This window comes from Pseudophryne corroboree, chromosome 8 (assembly GCF_028390025.1).
Source record: "Pseudophryne corroboree isolate aPseCor3 chromosome 8, aPseCor3.hap2, whole genome shotgun sequence".
Classification (NCBI taxonomy): Eukaryota; Metazoa; Chordata; class Amphibia; order Anura; family Myobatrachidae; genus Pseudophryne; species Pseudophryne corroboree.
The window spans coordinates 170,135,664-170,151,849 of record NC_086451.1 but is presented as its reverse complement, the minus strand read 5'-3'; the positions used below and the strand labels follow the sequence as shown (position 1 = coordinate 170,151,849).

At 43.2% G+C, this 16,186-nt stretch overlaps 1 non-coding gene across 1 annotated transcript; it reads left to right on the top strand.

Annotated features, from left to right (window-relative positions):
• The first annotated feature begins 10,000 nt into the window (after positions 1-10,000).
• Positions 10,001-10,163, top strand: LOC134952027 (U1 spliceosomal RNA). Its single transcript, XR_010184650.1, has one exon. It is a non-coding gene; the product is annotated as a U1 spliceosomal RNA (small nuclear RNA).
• The last annotated feature ends 6,023 nt before the right edge of the window (positions 10,164-16,186 follow it).

Genomic DNA, 16,186 nt, shown 5'->3' with positions numbered 1-16,186 from the left:
ATACAGCTTTTCCTTGCCGATATCTCTCTTTTGCAAAGAGATAGGCATTGGAAAATTCAGGGCTATAACGTGTAGATGAAGCACTAACAGGAGGCTTTAAAATTTTTATTCTAGTGTCCTTCGTTTGGAGAAAAATGCAAAGGTACAAGACAGCTTTTCCTTGCCAATATCTCTCTTTTGCAAAGAGCTGCGCATTGGAAAATTCAGGGCTATGCCGTGTAGATGATGGCCTAACAGGAGGCTTTAAAATTTTCTTTCTAGTGTCCTTCGTTTGGGAGAAAAATGCAAAGGTACAAGACAGCTTTTCCTTGCCAATATCTCTCTTTTGCAAAGAGCTGCGCATTGGAAAATTCAGGGCTATGCCGTGTAGATGATGGCCTAACAGGAGGCTTTAAAATTTTCTTTCTAGTGTCCTTCGTTTGGGAGAAAAATGCAAAGGTACAAGACAGCTTTTCCTTGCCAATATCTCTCTTTTGCAAAGAGCTGTGCATTGGAAAATTCAGGGCTATGCCGTGTAGATGATGGCCTAACAGGAGGCTTTAAAATTTTCATTCTAGTGTCCTTCGTTTGGGAGAAAAATCCAATGGTACAAGACAGCTTTTCCTTGCCAATATCTCTCTTTTGCACAAAGCTGCGCATTGGAAAATTCAGGGCTATGCCGTGTAGATGATGGCCTAACAGGAGGCTTTAAAATTTTCTTTCTAGTGTCCTTCGTTTGGTAGAAAAATGCAAAGGTACAAGACAGCTTTTCCTTGCCAATATCTCTCTTTTGCAAAGAGCTGCGCATTGGAAAATTCAGGGCTATGCCGTGTAGATGATGGCCTAACAGGAGGCTTTAAAATTTTCTTTCTAGTGTCCTTCGTTTGGGAGAAAAATGCAAAGGTACAAGACAGCTTTTCCTTGCCAATATCTCTCTTTTGCACAAAGTTGCGCATTGGAAAATTCAGGGCTATGCCGTGTAGATGATGGCCTAACAGGAGGCTTTAAAATTTTCTTTCTAGTGTCCTCCGTTTGGGAGAAAAATGCAAAGGTACAAGACAGCTTTTCCTTGCTAATATCTCTCTTTTGCAAAGAGCTGCACATTGGAAAATTCAGGGCTATGCCGTGTAGATGATGGCCTAACAGGAGGCTTTAAAATTTTCTTTCTAGTGTCCTTCGTTTGGGAGAAAAATGCAAAGGTACAAGACAGCTTTTCCTTGCCAATATCTCTCTTTTGCAAAGAGCTGCGCATTTGAAAATTCAGGGCTATGCCGTGTAGATGATGGCCTAACAGGAGGCTTTAAAATTTTCTTTCTAGTGTCCTTCGTTTGGGAGAAAAATGCAAAGGTACAAGACAGCTTTTCCTTGCCAATATCTCTCTTTTGCAAAGAGCTGCGCATTGGAAAATTCAGGGCTATGCCGTGTAGATGATGGCCTAACAGGAGGCTTTAAAATTTTCTTTCTAGTGTCCTTCGTTTGGGAGAAAAATGCAAAGGTACAAGACAGCTTTTCCTTGCCAATATCTCTCTTTTGCAAAGAGCTGCGCATTGGAAAATTCAGGGCTATGCCGTGTAGATGATGGCCTAACAGGAGGCTTTAAAATTTTCTTTCTAGTGTCCTTCGTTTGGGAGAAAAATGCAAAGGTACAAGACAGCTTTTCCTTGCCAATATCTCTCTTTTGCAAAGAGCTGCGCATTGGAAAATTCAGGGCTATGCCGTGTAGATGATGGCCTAACAGGAGGCTTTAAAATTTTCTTTCTAGTGTCCTTCGTTTGGGAGAAAAATGCAAAGGTACAAGACAGCTTTTCCTTGCCAATATCTCTCTTTTGCAAAGAGCTGTGCATTGGAAAATTCAGGGCTATGCCGTGTAGATGATGGCCTAACAGGAGGCTTTAAAATTTTCTTTCTAGTGTCCTTCGTTTGGGAGAAAAATGCAAAGGTACAAGACAGCTTTTCCTTGCCAAAATCTCTCTTTTGCAAAGAGCTGCGCATTGGAAAATTCAGGGCTATGCCGTGTAGATGATGGCCTAACAGGAGGCTTTAAAATTTTCATTCTAGTGTCCTTCGTTTGGGAGAAAAATCCAATGGTACAAGACAGCTTTTCCTTGCCAATATCTCTCTTTTGCACAAAGCTGCGCATTGGAAAATTCAGGGCTATGCCGTGTAGATGATGGCCTAACAGGAGGCTTTAAAATTTTCTTTCTAGTGTCCTTCGTTTGGGAGAAAAATGCAAAGGTACAAGACAGCTTTTCCTTGCCAATATCTCTCTTTTGCAAAGAGCTGCGCATTGGAAAATTCAGGGCTATGCCGTGTAGATGATGGCCTAACAGGAGGCTTTAAAATTTTCTTTCTAGTGTCCTTCGTTTGGGAGAAAAATGCACAGGTACAAGACAGCTTTTCCTTGCCAATATCTCTCTTTTGCAAAGAGCTGCGCATTGGAAAATTTAGGGCTATGCCGTGTAGATGATGGCCTAACAGGAGGCTTTAAAATTTTCTTTCTAGTGTCCTTCGTTTGGGAGAAAAATGCAAAGGTACAAGACAGCTTTTCCTTGCCAATATCTCTCTTTTGCAAAGAGCTGCGCATTGGAAAATTCAGGGCTATGCCGTGTAGATGATGGCCTACCAGGAGGCTTTAAAATTTTCTTTCCAGTGTCCTTCGTTTGGGAGAAAAATGCAAAGGTACAAGACAGCTTTTCCTTGCCAATATCTCTCTTTTGCAAAGAGCTGCGCATTGGAAAATTCAGGGCTATGCCGTGTAGATGATGGCCTAACAGGAGGCTTTAAAATTTTCTTTCTAGTGTCCTTCGTTTGGGAGAAAAATGCAAAGGTACAAGACAGCTTTTCCTTGCCAATATCTCTCTTTTGCAAAGAGCTGCGCATTGGAAAATTCAGGGCTATGCCGTGTAGATGATGGCCTAACAGGAGGCTTTAAAATTTTCATTCTAGTGTCCTTCGTTTGGGAGAAAAATCCAATGGTACAAGACAGCTTTTCCTTGCCAATATCTCTCTTTTGCAAAGAGCTGCGCATTGGAAAATTCAGGGCTATGCCGTGTAGATGATGGCCTAACAGGAGGCTTTAAAATTTTCTTTCTAGTGTCCTTCGTTTGGTAGAAAAATGCAAAGGTACAAGACAGCTTTTCCTTGCCAATATCTCTCTTTTGCACAAAGCTGCGCATTGGAAAATTCAGGGTTATGCCGAGTAGATGATGGCCTAACAGGAGGCTTTAAAATTTTCTTTCTATTGTCCTTCGTTTGGGAGAAAAATGCAAAGGTACAAGACAGCTTTTCCTTGCCAATATCTCTCTTTTGCAAAGAGCTGCGCATTGGAAAATTCAGGGCTATGCCGTGTAGATGATGGCCTAACAGGAGGCTTTAAAATTTTCTTTCTAGTGTCCTTCGTTTGGGAGAAAAATGCAAAGGTACAAGACAGCTTTTCCTTGCCAATATCTCTCTTTTGCAAAGAGCTGCGCATTGGAAAATTCAGGGCTATGCCGTGTAGATGAAGCACTAACAGGAGGCTTTACAATTTTAATTCTAGTGTCCTACGTTTGGGAGAAAAATGCAAAGGTACAATATAGCTTTTCCTTGCCGATATCTCTCTTTTGCAAAGAGATAGGCATTGGAAAATTCAGGGCTATAACGTGTAGATGAAGCACTAACAGGAGGCTTTAACATTTTCATTCTAGTGTCCTTCGTTTGGGAGAAAAATGCCAAGGTACAATATAGCTTTTCCTTGCCGATATCTCTCTTTTGCAAAGAGATAGGCATTAGAAAATTAAGGGCTATAACGTGTAGATGAAGCACTAACAGGAGGCTTTAAAATTTTCATTCTAGTGTCCTTCGTTTGGGAGAAAAATGCAAAGGTACAATGCAGCTTTTCCTTGCCGATATCTCTCTTTTGCAAAGAGATAGGCATTGGAAAATTCAGGGCTATAACGTGTAGATGAAGCACTAACAGGAGGCTTTAAAATTTTCATTCTAGTGTCTTTCGTTTGGGAGAAAAATGCAAAGGTACAATGCAGCTTTTCCTTGCCGATATCTCTCTTTTGCAAAGAGATAGGCATTGGAAAATTCAGGGCTATAACGTGTAGATGAAGCACTAACAGGAGGCTTTAAAATTTTCATTCTAGTGTCTTTCGTTTGGGAGAAAAATGCAAAGGTACAATACAGCTTTTCCTTGCCGATATCTCTCTTTTGCAAAGAGATAGGCATTGGAAAATTCAGGGCTATAACGTGTAGATGAAGCACTAACAGGAGGCTTTAAAATTTTCATTCTAGTGTCCTTCGTTTGGGAGAAAAATGCCAAGGTACAATATAGCTTTTCCTTGCCGATATCTCTCTTTTGCAAAGAGATAGGCATTAGAAAATTCAGGGCTATAACGTGTAGATGAAGCACTAACAGGAGGCTTTAACATTTTCATTCTAGTGTCCTTCGTTTGGGAGAAAAATGCACAGGTACAATGCAGCTTTTCCTTGCCGATATCTCTCTTTTGCAAAGAGATAGGCATTGGAAAATTCAGGGCTATAACGTGTAGATGAAGCACTAACAGGAGGCTTTAAAATTTTCATTCTAGTGTCCTTCGTTTGGGAGAAAAATGCCAAGGTACAATGCAGCTTTTCCTTGCCGATATCTCTCTTTTGCAAAGAGATAGGCATTGGAAAATTCAGGGCTATAACGTGTAGATGAAGCACTAACAGGAGGCTTTAAAATTTTCATTCTAGTGTCCTTCGTTTGGGAGAAAAATGCCAAGGTACAATATAGCTTTTCCTTGCCGATATCTCTCTTTTGCAAAGAGATAGGCATTGGAAAATTCAGGGCTATAACGTGTAGATGAAGCACTAACAGGAGGCTTTACAATTTTAATTCTAGTGTCCTTCGTTTGGGAGAAAAATGCAAAGGTACAATATAGATTTTCCTTGCCGATATCTCTCTTTTGCAAAGAGATAGGCATTGGAAAATTCAGGGCTATAACGTGTAGATGAAGCACTAACAGGAGGCTTTAACATTTTCATTCTAGTGTCCTTCGTTTGGGAGAAAAATGCCAAGGTACAATATAGCTTTTCCTTGCCGATATCTCTCTTTTGCAAAGAGATAGGCATTGGAAAATTCAGGGCTATAACGTGTAGATGAAGCACTAACAGGAGGCTTTAAAATTTTCATTCTAGTGTCTTTCGTTTGGGAGAAAAATGCAAAGGTACAATGCAGCTTTTCCTTGCCGATATCTCTCTTTTGCAAAGAGATAGGCATTGGAAAATTCAGGGCTATAACGTGTAGATGAAGCACTAACAGGAGGCTTTAAAATTTTCATTCTAGTGTCTTTCGTTTGGGAGAAAAATGCAAAGGTACAATACAGCTTTTCCTTGCCGATATCTCTCTTTTGCAAAGAGATAGGCATTGGAAAATTCAGGGCTATAACGTGTAGATGAAGCACTAACAGGAGGCTTTAAAATTTTCATTCTAGTGTCCTTCGTTTGGGAGAAAAATGCCAAGGTACAATATAGCTTTTCCTTGCCGATATCTCTCTTTTGCAAAGAGATAGGCATTGGAAAATTCAGGGCTATAACGTGTAGATGAAGCACTAACAGGAGGCTTTAAAATTTTAATTCTAGTGTCCTTCGTTTGGGAGAAAAATGCAAAGGTACAATATAGCTTTTCCTTGCCGATATCTCTCTTTTGCAAAGAGATAGGCATTAGAAAATTCAGGGCTATAACGTGTAGATGAAGCACTAACAGGAGGCTTTAACATTTTCATTCTAGTGTCCTTCGTTTGGGAGAAAAATGCACAGGTACAATGCAGCTTTTCCTTGCCGATATCTCTCTTTTGCAAAGAGATAGGCATTGGAAAATTCAGGGCTATAACGTGTAGATGAAGCACTAACTGGAGGCTTTAAAATTTTTATTCTAGTGTCCTTCGTTTGGGAGAAAAATGCCAAGGTACAATGCAGCTTTTCCTTGCCGATATCTCTCTTTTGCAAAGAGATAGGCATTGGAAAATTCAGGGCTATAACGTGTAGATGAAGCACTAACAGGAGGCTTTAAAATTTTCATTCTAGTGTCCTTCGTTTGGGAGAAAAATGCCAAGGTACAATATAGCTTTTCCTTGCCGATATCTCTCTTTTGCAAAGAGATAGGCATTGGAAAATTCAGGGCTATAACGTGTAGATGAAGCACTAACAGGAGGCTTTACAATTTTAATTCTAGTGTCCTTCGTTTGGGAGAAAAATGCAAAGGTACAATATAGCTTTTCCTTGCCGATATCTCTCTTTTGCAAAGAGATAGGCATTGGAAAATTCAGGGCTATAACGTGTAGATGAAGCACTAACAGAAGGCTTTAACATTTTCATTCTAGTGTCCTTCGTTTGGGAGAAAAATGCCAAGGTACAATATAGCTTTTCCTTGCCGATATCTCTCTTTTGCAAAGAGATAGGCATTAGAAAATTAAGGGCTATAACGTGTAGATGAAGCACTAACAGGAGGCTTTAAAATTTTCATTCTAGTGTCCTTCGTTTGGGAGAAAAATGCAAAGGTACAATGCAGCTTTTCCTTGCCGATATCTCTCTTTTGCAAAGAGATAGGCATTGGAAAATTCAGGGCTATAACGTGTAGATGAAGCACTAACAGGAGGCTTTAAAATTTTCATTCTAGTGTCTTTCGTTTGGGAGAAAAATGCAAAGGTACAATGCAGCTTTTCCTTGCCGATATCTCTCTTTTGCAAAGAGATAGGCATTGGAAAATTCAGGGCTATAACGTGTAGATGAAGCACTAACAGGAGGCTTTAAAATTTTCATTCTAGTGTCTTTCGTTTGGGAGAAAAATGCAAAGGTACAATACAGCTTTTCCTTGCCGATATCTCTCTTTTGCAAAGAGATAGGCATTGGAAAATTCAGGGCTATAACGTGTAGATGAAGCACTAACAGGAGGCTTTAAAATTTTCATTCTAGTGTCCTTCGTTTGGGAGAAAAATGCCAAGGTATAATATAGCTTTTCCTTGCCGATATCTCTCTTTTGCAAAGAGATAGGCATTGGAAAATTCAGGGCTATAACGTGTAGATGAAGCACTAACAGGAGGCTTTAAAATTTTCATTCTAGTGTCCTTCGTTTGGGAGAAAAATGCCAAGGTACAATATAGCTTTTCCTTGCCGATATCTCTCTTTTGCAAAGAGATAGGCATTGGAAAATTCAGGGCTATAACGTGTAGATGAAGCACTAACAGGAGGCTTTACAATTTTAATTCTAGTGTCCTTCGTTTGGGAGAAAAATGCCAAGGTACAATATAGCTTTTCCTTGCCGATATCTCTCTTTTGCAAAGAGATAGGCATTAGAAAATTAAGGGCTATAACGTGTAGATGAAGCACTAACAGGAGGCTTTAAAATTTTCATTCTAGTGTCCTTCGTTTGGGAGAAAAATGCAAAGGTACAATGCAGCTTTTCCTTGCCGATATCTCTCTTTTGCAAAGAGATAGGCATTGGAAAATTCAGGGCTATAACGTGTAGATGAAGCACTAACAGGAGGCTTTAAAATTTTCATTCTAGTGTCTTTCGTTTGGGAGAAAAATGCAAAGGTACAATGCAGCTTTTCCTTGCCGATATCTCTCTTTTGCAAAGAGATAGGCATTGGAAAATTCAGGGCTATAACGTGTAGATGAAGCACTAACAGGAGGCTTTAAAATTTTCATTCTAGTGTCTTTCGTTTGGGAGAAAAATGCAAAGGTACAATACAGCTTTTCCTTGCCGATATCTCTCTTTTGCAAAGAGATAGGCATTGGAAAATTCAGGGCTATAACGTGTAGATGAAGCACTAACAGGAGGCTTTAAAATTTTCATTCTAGTGTCCTTCGTTTGGGAGAAAAATGCCAAGGTACAATATAGCTTTTCCTTGCCGATATCTCTCTTTTGCAAAGAGATAGGCATTGGAAAATTCAGGGCTATAACGTGTAGATGAAGCACTAACAGGAGGCTTTAAAATTTTAATTCTAGTGTCCTTCGTTTGGGAGAAAAATGCAAAGGTACAATATAGCTTTTCCTTGCCGATATCTCTCTTTTGCAAAGAGATAGGCATTAGAAAATTCAGGGCTATAACGTGTAGATGAAGCACTAACAGGAGGCTTTAAAATTTTCATTCTAGTGTCCTTCGTTTGGGAGAAAAATGCAAAGGTACAATGCAGCTTTTCCTTGCCGATATCTCTCTTTTGCAAAGAGATAGGCATTGGAAAATTCAGGGCTATAACGTGTAGATGAAGCACTAACAGGAGGCTTTAAAATTTTCATTCTAGTGTCTTTCGTTTGGGAGAAAAATGCAAAGGTACAATGCAGCTTTTCCTTGCCGATATCTCTCTTTTGCAAAGAGATAGGCATTGGAAAATTCATGGCTATAACGTGTAGATGAAGCACTAACAGGAGGCTTTAAAATTTTCATTCTAGTGTCTTTCGTTTGGGAGAAAAATGCAAAGGTACAATACAGCTTTTCCTTGCCGATATCTCTCTTTTGCAAAGAGATAGGCATTGGAAAATTCAGGGCTATAACGTGTAGATGAAGCACTAACAGGAGGCTTTAAAATTTTCATTCTAGTGTCCTTCGTTTGGGAGAAAAATGCAAAGGTACAATACAGCTTTTCCTTGCCGATATCTCTCTTTTGCAAAGAGATAGGCATTGGAAAATTCAGGGCTATAACGTGTAAATGAAGCACTAACAGAAGGCTTTAAAATTTTCATTCTAGTGTCTTTCGTTTGGGAGAAAAATGCAAAGGTACAATACAGCTTTTCCTTGCCGATATCTCTCTTTTGCAAAGAGATAGGCATTGGAAAATTCAGGGCTATAACGTGTAAATGAAGCACTAACAGAAGGCTTTAAAATTTTCATTCTAGTGTCTTTCGTTTGGGAGAAAAATGCAAAGGTACAATGCAGCTTTTCCTTGCCGATATCTCTCTTTTGCAAAGAGATAGGCATTGGAAAATTCAGGGCTATAACGTGTAGATGAAGCACTAACAGGAGGCTTTAAAATTTTCATTCTAGTGTCTTTCGTTTGGGAGAAAAATGCAAAGGTACAATGCAGCTTTTCCTTGCCGATATCTCTCTTTTGCCAATATCTCTCTTTTGCAAAGAGCTGCGCATTGGAAAATTCAGGGCTATGCCGTGTAGATGATGGCCTAACAGGAGGCTTTAACATTTTCTTTCTAGTGTCCTTCGTTTGGGAGAAAAATGCAAAGGTACAAGACAGCTTTTCCTTGCCAATATCTCTCTTTTGCAAAGAGCTGCGCATTGGAAAATTCAGGGCTATGCCGTGTAGATGATGGCCTAATAGGAGGCTTTAAAATTTTCTTTCAAGTGTCCTTCGTTTGTGAGAAAAATGCAAAGGTACAAGACAGCTTTTCCTTGCCAATATCTCTCTTTTGCAAAGAGCTACGCATTGGAAAATTCAGGGCAATACCGTGTAGATGAAGCACTAACAGGAGGCTTTAAAATTTTCATTCTAGTGTCCTTCGTTTGGGAGAAAAATCCAATGGTACAAGACAGCTTTTCCTTGCCAATATCTCTCTTTTGCAGAGAGCTGTGCATTGGAAAATTCAGGGCTATGCCGTGTAGATGATGGCCTAACAGGAGGCTTTAAAATTTTCTTTCTAGTGTCCTTCGTTTGGGAGAAAAATGCAAAGGTACAAGACAGCTTTTCCTTGCCAATATCTCTCTTTTGCAAAGAGCTACGCATTGGAAAATTCAGGGCTATGTCGTGTAGATGATGGCCTAACAGGAGGCTTTAAAATTTTCTTTCTAGTGTCCTTCGTTTGGGAGAAAAATGCAAAGGTACAAGACAGCTTTTCCTTGCCAATATCTCTCTTTTGCAAAGAGCTGCGCATTGAAATATTCAGGGCTATACCGTGTAGATGAAGCACTAACAGGAGGCTTTAAAATTTTCATTCTAGTGTTCTTCGTTTCGAGAGTTTCCTTGTGCTGCCTCAGTTGGATCTCCTTCACTTGACAGGGGGGTGCCCGAGCAGCGACCCTCCCCAGCTCTAGCCCAACTCCTACTTACCTGCCAGGTGAGATACTATGATCATGAAGGTGCTTCTCCCAGGGCAAGGCTCACCCATTGCACTCTGGGTGTGCTGCTCCTGCGATTTCCCCAAATGTGGGAAACTTGACTGCATAATTTGTGTTTCCCCTGGTCGGCTCTCGTATAATTCAGATCTCTTTGTCTCAGGTCTCTCTCCAGCCTAGTTTGCTGTCTGTTTCCACTTCTCTTTTCTTGAGCCGCTCCCTTCTATGCCCTTGCGCACTATCCTGACTTCTCCCGTCTGCTTAATTTGTGCCTTCCAACGCACAATGCGAACTACAGGTAGTGCTGCAGGGCCCACACCCTTTTACTTGCCTTACAGATCAGCTCTGGAGCTGTTACAGTGCCCAGCTGCTGCAAGAAATCAGCTTGAATGCTTCAGGGGCTGGGGCATAGCCAACATGAGCCCCACACCGAAGGAGGGTGGAGGTGTTTAATGCGAACTAGGGGTCATCCAAGCGCCGCAAAAGGCTGCCATGCCCTGCACGCCCCTTTTCTCTTTTCATATGCAGATGTAGGTCCCTGCGGCCCTGGCATTACCGCTCCAACTAGTCACCCCTGGCCGGGGTTCCCTGGAGGAGTGGGGACCCCTTAAATCAAGAGGTTCCTCCCCTCGAGGCACCCAAGGGCCAGAGGTGAAGCCCGAGGCTGTCCCCAGCACCCCTGGGTGGTGGGTGCCGGGCTGATAGCCATGTGTGTAAAAAAAGAATATTGTTTTTTTTTTTTTTAGAACTACAAGGCCCAGCAAGCCTCCCCCGCTTGCTGGTACTTGGAGAACCTCAAGTACCAGCAGGCAGGGAAATAACGGGCTTGCTGGTACCTGTAGTTCTACAACTACAAAAAATACCCAAATAAAAACACAAACACACACAGCGTGACAGTAAAATTATTGAGACAGGCTGTAGCATGTGGGTGCATGTAACCCTATAAAAGTGATGGATTGGGTGACTATTACAATACCCACTGTTGCTGTCTGAAAAATTATGGATTTATATATTGCTCTGCCGAGACATGTTTTTTTCTAAAATGCACCACAGGTATGGATGGATAGTATACTTGACAACACAGAGGTAGGTAGAGCAGTGGCCTACTGTACCGTACTGCTATATATTATATTATTTATTATTATTATTATTATCCTTTATTTATATGGCGCCACAAGGGTTCCGCAGTGCCCAATTACAGAGTACATAAACAAATAATCAAACAGGAAAACAGCAACTTACAGTTGACGACAATATAGGACAAGTACAGGGTAAATAAACATAGCTACATCAGCAGATGACACTGGAATAAGTATCAGGTGGCAGAAGACTGCTGGATTTGGTGCAGCTGAAGATTATTAAAGTAAGAAAAGAGTAAGCACATGAGGGAAGAGGGCTCTGCTCGTGAGAGCTTACATTCTAAAAGGGAGGGGTAGACAGACAGGGGTGAGACAGATGGGGTACATAGAGAGCGTGGAACAGAGGTTTAGGATGAGATTTGGCTGGGTTTGGTGAAGAAGTGGGTCTTGAGAGCCCGTTTGAAGTTTTGTAGAGAGGTGGAGAGTCTGAGGGGGAGAGGTAGGGAATTCCAGAGAAGTGGTGCAGCACGTGAAAAATCTTGGAGGTAGGAGTGGGAGGAAGTAATCCGTAGGCAGGAGTCGGTGTGCATTAGCAGAGCGAAGAGGACGGGTGGGAGTGTAAAGCGAGATAAGATCAGAGATGTAGATGGGAGAGGAGTGGGTGAGGGCTTTGTAAGCAAGTGTGAGAAGTCTTCTGCCGCCTCTGAAGTCTTCTTTTCTTCTCATACTCACCCGGCTTCTATCTTCCGGCTCTGCGAGGGGGACGGAGGCGCGGCTCTGGGACGGACGGCGAGGGTGAGATCCTGCGTACCAATCCCTCTGGAGCTAATGGTGTCCAGTAGCCTAAGAAGCAGGACCTTGCAACTCAGAGAGTAGGGCTGCTTCTCTCCCCTCAGTCCCTCGATGAGGGAGTCTGTTGCCAGCAGTGCTCCCTGAAAATTAAAAACCTAACAAAATACTTTCTGTCAGAAAGCTCAGGAGAGCTCCTGAAAAGCACCCAGTCTCCACTGGGCACAGTATCAAACTGAGGTCTGGAGGAGGGGCATAGAGGGAGGAGCCAGTGCACACCCAGAACTAAAGTCTTTCTTAAAGTGCCCATGTCTCCTGCGGAGCCCGTCTATCCCCATGGTCCTTACGGAGTCCCCAGCATCCTCTAGGACTTTAGAGAAAATAGGATTTTAATACCTACTGGTAAATCCTTTTCTCTTAGTCCGTAGAGGATGCTGGGCACCCGTCCCAGTGCGTACTGTGTCTGCAGTTATTAAATGGCCCTTAACTCCAGAACATTTATGTGGAGACAACTTTCCTGACTTGACCATCTTCCTTGGATGTTTTCCCCCTGTGTGACTGCTCCCCAGCCTCGGAGGGTTGCATCCGTGGTCCCTAGGATCCCGTCCTGGATCCCAAACCATCGCCCCTCTAGGTGGTGAGAACTGTGCAGCCACCAATGGAGTGAGATTCTGGTCTTGGAAGACAGGATTATCCTCCGGTGCATGTGTAGGTGGGATCCGGACCACTTGTCCAACAGGTCCCACTGGAACACTCTGGCATGGAGCCTGCCAAACTGAATGGCCTCGTAGGCCGCAACCATCTTCCCCAGCAACCGAATGCATTGATGGATTAACACTCTTGCTGGTTTCAGAATTTGTTTGACCAGACTCTGGATCTCCAGAGCCATTCCACTAGAAAAAAACCTCTTCTGTGTCCAGTATCACTCCCAAAAACAACAACCGCGTCATTAGGACCAACTGCGATTTTGGCAAGTTTAGGAGCCAACCATGTTGTTAAAGAACTGTCAGGGAGAGTAGATGTTTTGCACCAACTGGTACCGGGATCTCGCCTTTATCAGGAGATCATCCAAGTACGGGATAATTGTGACTCCTTGCTTGCGAAGGAGAACCATCATTTCCGCCATCACCCTGGTGAAAATCCTCGGAGCCGTGGACAGACCAAACGGCAACGTCTGAAATTGGTAATGACAATCCTGAATTGCAAACCTCAGGTAGCTTGATGCAGTGGCTAAATGGGAACATGTAAGTAGGCATCCTTTATGTCTACCAAAACCATGAAATCTCCTTTATCCCCCGGACTGGAGATCACTACCCTGAGAGATTCCATCTTGAAATTGAATTTCTTTAGGTAGAAATTAAGGGATTTCAGATTTAAGATTGGTCTGACTGAGCCGTCCGGCTTCGGGACCACGAAGAGGCTTGAATAAAAACCTTCTCCCTGCTGACTAAGGCTGATTTGAACAATCGGTGAGGGGGAACTTCTTGAAACCCCAGTTTGTACCCTTGGGACACTATTTGTAAAACCCACGAGTCCAGGTCCGAATGAATCCAGAACTGACTGAAGAGTTTTAGACGTGCCCCCCAGTGGCGGAACTAGCGAGCAGTGGGCCCATGTGCGACAAAATGGCTTGGGCCCCCCCCCCCCATCCCATCCCATCCAAGTCCACCCCCTCACCCCTGGAGAGGATCTGGTGAGGGGGACCTGCTCAGGGAAGTGGATACCTAGCAACAGTGCCGTAACTAGACATTTTAGCAGTGTGTGCAAGAAACGGCATTGGAGCCCCACCCCTGCATGCAAAACAGGGGCAGTGCGCGCCGTAGGCGCGCGCAAAAAAACATAGTGGCGTGGCTTCGTGGTTAAGGGGTGTGGCCACAAAATAATACCAATTCATAAAACGGTGCACAGTAGTCTCCATTATTCAAATTACGCCGCACAGTAGCACCACTACACCAGGTAGAGACCCTTTTACACCTTACGGCGGACAGATTCCTCTTTTTACACATTACAGCAGACAGCGTCCTCTTTTTACACATTACAGCAGACAGCGTCCCCTTTTTACACATTACGGCAGACAGCTTGCCCTTGTTACACATTATGGCAGACAGCGTGCCCTTGTTACACATTACGGCAGACAGCATCCCCCTTGTTACACATTACGGCAGGCAGATTCCCCCTTGTTACACATTGCGGCAAGCAGATTCCCCCTTTTTACACATTGCGGCAAGCAGCTTCCCCCTTTTTACACATTGCGGCAGGCAGATTCCCCCTTTTTACACATTGCGGCAGGCAGTCCCCCTTTTTACACATAGCTGCAGGCAGATTCCCCCTTTTTACACATAGCGGCAGGCAGATTCCCCCTTTTTACACATTGCGGCAGGCAGTCCCCCTTTTTACACATAGCTGCAGGCAGATTCCCCCTTTTAACACATAGCTGCAGGCAGATTCCCCCCTTTTACACATAGCTGCAGGCAGATTCCCCCTTTTTACACATAGCGGCAGGCAGATTCCCCCTTTTTACACATAGCGGCAGGCAGATTCCCCCTTTTTACACATAGCGGCAGGCAGATTCCCCCTTTTTACACATAGCGGCAGGCAGTCCCAACAAAGAAAGAAAGAGACGAAAGAAAGAAAGAAAGAAAGAAAGAAAGAAAGAAAGAAAGAAAGAAAGAAAGAAAGAAAGAAAAAAGAAAGAAAGAAAGAAAGAAAGAAAGAAAGAAAGAAGAATTATACTTACCCTCTCCGCTGGCTCAGGCTCCTCGTGCAGCTTGACGATTCCCGGGCAGTAGAGAAGGAGGAGGAGGGAGGTGGAGGAGGGAGCCGCAGCAGCGCTGTGTTATTGGTGGAGGCGCTGCTGCTGCTGCCCCTCTGCTTCACTATAGGCTGTTCTCGGAAGACAGCCTAGAGTGAAGCAGAGGGGCAGCAGCAGCGCCTCCACCAGTAACAAAGCGCTGCTGCGGCTCCTTCCTTCACCTCCCTCCTCCTCCTCCTCCCCCCCGTGCCGCTGCTCCTCTCATCTCCAAGCGACCCTCCTCCCTCTTCGTGTGTTACAGAGGTGGCAGCGTGTCTGGTGCTGCGGCTGCTGCCCGTAGTGCCCTGGCCTGATCTGTTCGTTACGACGGGCGGGCGGCGGGAGTCGCAGGACGCAGACCCGACGGGAGCGCTGGTGTGCGGCTGCGGCATGATACAATGAGTCATTGTGACTCATTGTAATGCCGGCGGCTGTGGGCCCTTGAGTGCGGCGGGGCCCCAGTGCAATGCACTGCCTGCCCTGCCAGTAGTTCCGCCCCTGGTGCCCCCCACTGGTGTGGGCTCCTGCAAGAGAGCCCCAGCGTCATGCAGTGGATTTGGCAGAAGCAGAGGACTCTGCTCCTGCGATCTTGAAGAGGCTTCTTGGAGTCAGCATCAGCATTCCCTTGGTGAATCCACAATGCCCTCCTATCCGAGACTGCCATGAAATTGGCCCGTGAGCACTTGTGCCCGGTGTAGGATTTTTAAATATGTGTAGTTTACTGTATGCAAGGGTTTAAAACCTTTTAGGAACTGATATCTAAGGTGTATTACATGTAGTTTAAAAAAAACAAAAAAGGTTTATTTTATGGCAGTAGTTTCCAAACTGGGGTTCTTGCACTGGTAGCATAGTTTGGTGGTCCAGGACCAATTAAAATTATTTATACTTTATTAAATTGGCAAAACCATTCCCTCACAACATAACTGAACCTGAGGATGACATGCTATAAACACAATTTACTTAATTTTATATTTTTTTCTGAATTTCTCAATAAAAAAAACTTTGGCCTAGGGGTGCCGTGAAACAAATTTTGATACTATTTATTTATATAGTGCTCTTTCTCCAACAGGACTCAAGGCGCTTGAGATATGGCTTCTGGAACTGAACACAGGATTCTAAATGTGGCTGTACCAAGGACCTATACAGTGGCATTACAGGTTGAGTATCCCTTATCCAAAATGCTTGGGACCAGAGGAATTTTGGATATCGGATTTTTCTGTATTTTGGAATAATTGCATACCATAACGAGATATTATGGTGATGGGACCTAAATCTAAGCACAGAATGCATTTATGTTTCATATATACCATATACACACAGCCTGAAGGTCATTTTAGCCAATATTTTTTATAACTTTGTGCATTAAACAAAGTGTGTGTACATTCACAGAATTCATTTATGTGTCATATACACCTTATACACACAGTCTGAAGTTCATTTAATACAATATTTTTAATAACTTTGAGTATTAAACAAAGTTTGTGTACACTGAGCCATCAAAAAACAAAGGTTTC